Source organism: Geospiza fortis, unplaced genomic scaffold (assembly GCF_000277835.1).
Source record: "Geospiza fortis unplaced genomic scaffold, GeoFor_1.0 scaffold229, whole genome shotgun sequence".
In the NCBI taxonomy this organism is placed as follows: Eukaryota; Metazoa; Chordata; class Aves; order Passeriformes; family Thraupidae; genus Geospiza; species Geospiza fortis.
In genome coordinates this window covers 3720730-3723254 of record NW_005054357.1, presented here as the reverse complement: position 1 = coordinate 3723254, position 2525 = coordinate 3720730, and the positions used below count along the sequence as shown (strand labels likewise).

The 2525-nt window shown below is 43.0% G+C and overlaps 1 protein-coding gene across 1 annotated transcript in view; it reads right to left on the bottom strand.

Moving 5' to 3' along the window:
• RGL1 (ral guanine nucleotide dissociation stimulator like 1) overlaps positions 1 to 2525 on the bottom strand; it is a 52960-nt gene that overhangs the window by 28185 nt on the left and 22250 nt on the right. The gene's annotated exons all lie outside the window — the stretch shown is intronic.

Sequence of the window (2525 nt, the reverse complement as noted above, 5' to 3'; positions counted from 1 at the left end):
TTTCAGATATACAGCTCCATAATTATCCATGAGGAATTCCATGGCTCCCTACAGGCAGTTTTAATGAAGGTGAACGATTACTCACTGCCCAGAATAAGACAAGCTGATTTGATCCATTTAAGTTTACACATCTCAATTTATCTGAAGAGTTAAAACAAGTGCATCCTTATGTGCTTGTGCTACAACCTGGTAACATCAGACACAGAGAGCACAGTGAGCTGTGTCCTGAAGGTTCGTGTCAGAACTGTCACAAACCCATCCAAAAACATTTCAATGGATGGAAGTGGTGGTAGTTTTATGCTCCCCTCAAGGACTGGTCTATATATAAGATCACAGACCTGTTGTTAAAGGGAGAGATTTCATTCTCCACTGCCATCTACTCTATAAAATGCCTAGAACACAGCCAGTAGACAAAAGGTACTTTCCTTCTGCCAGGGATTTTTTTTTTAAATAAAAATTAGATTTTTATATTCAATTTTCAAAACCTGCAGTTAATTTTTTGAGGAAAACTTACTGAGATGAGTCCCAACGTCATTGTCCTACTATGGCATGAAATATTAAATATGTCTTTGCAGAACATCAGGCACTTGTGTTTAAATCCCACTAGAGACACAAGCTGAGTTTTACAGCAGAAATCCTTAAGACAGCAATAAAGAGCAGGCAGTTTTCTGTGCAAAACTGGAGAAGGATACAACCCTTCCTCATGCTGCCAGATGTAAATCTCTGCCTATCTCTCATCCCTCCACGAACAACAGGTCATTAAATACGGGTCAGGAGGAGTTAACAACACCACTGATGTGAGGAACAGCCTTTCTGCAGCCTTCCAGCGCTCTGTTCTCACCAGCTCCCGGACAAAGAGCCTTTCACTGCCCAGCTTGTAGGAATGCTTTGCATACAAAAAGAGACACGAGAAACAAAAGGATCCTGTAGCTCACAGAACTTTTCAGCCTTGCTTGGCATTTGGGAAGTTACAAACTGCACTCAAAGGGACTGACTAAGCAAATGAGACCAGAATGTAATGGGTAACACTGAATGTTTAAACACTGGAAAACAGAGTGGAAAATGCATCCCTGCATCTCTCTTAAGAGGGAGGGAGGAAAATATTGTGACTAACTCAGAAATAATCAGGAAAGGTGGTCTCTGCAACCGGCCCAAACAAAACCCTAAATAAGCTTGTAAGCATTGAAAAAAGCAATTTGGAAGGCCAGATCCTCAGGAAAAATAAGGTGGTTTGACTCCTACACACATGGAATCATGGAAGTGAAAACACTTCTCTAGCTGAGTAGACAAGCCACCTGACATAAAGGAAAAAGAGATGAAATAACAGATGCTACAGGAACAGCAGTGAGTCCAACACCACAAAGCTGCTGTCCCAAAATCTGTGGCTCTGCTACTGCAGAACCCATTCCTTTGACACTCCCCCTCTGCCTTGTTCCTTTCCATTTACCCTGCAGCAGACCCTCCTCCTGCAAAAGGAATGGATGGGAAACATAAATCTAACTTGTTCCTCACTGTCATTCCCCAGCTCCAGCTCTCCCACCAAACAGTCTCAATTCCTCCTCTGTAAACTGCTCCAGACAGGGACTGGTTGCTACTTTCTCTGTGCCTGTGCCAAGCACAGCACAGCTCCACTTCTGAGGAACACTGTTATCAGGGCAAAATACATTATGGAGGAGAGGAATTTGGCCTCCTTCTAACCTCATGTGGCTAGCTCACCAACTCTGGCTTCCAACACACTTTGGAATATCCCTGGGTATTCCACACTCTATCCCCACATCCAGGGCCAGGAGGAGCTGCTCTCCTTCCCTCCAGGAACTTCCATGGAAGCCTACATCAAAATGCCACCAGGATCTTTTAACTCTCCCTGGCCCCTTGTACCAAAGAACTAGAAAATATCAGAATGTACAGTGTTAAAAGCTTGGCAGATTTCCAAAGCTGTCTGCTGCACTTGGATGCCAAACTCCCATGAATGCTAAAGTGATGTGGATGTTCAATTACTCCTAAATAGCTTTGGAAACACAAATCATCCCACTCACTTCTCAACATACCAGTCTCTGCTCAAGATTTTGTCTAGTGACTTCGAATCTATCTTAAAAGAAAACCTTTATAGGCTGAATCTGGCTTAAAAAAATTAATAGGGCTTCTGTCTCAAATTTCATCAAAAGCAAAAGGGTAATGTGAAGTCCTGGAGGAAAGAAAATTTAAAAATGCAACAACCACATTTCTGAAACTGTTTCTAAAACTGAAGTTTCTCTAAAGCACAGGATCCACTTTTTTATTTCCAGCAGCTCACCTGCTTTTGGACACCATAAATGCTTCCTGCCCCAAATGCAGTCAGCTCTGCACTGCTTGGACAGGATTCTCTGCAGACAGCATCAAATGACCAGCAGGTTTCCCCACACTCTTAGGGTACAGGGCATACACATTTCCCAGGATGTTCTCCCAAGAGTCCCAGGACTTTTTGTGTAAGTCTAACACATTCACCAAACAATTCTGCAGCACTGTATCCACAGCAAATTCAGCAG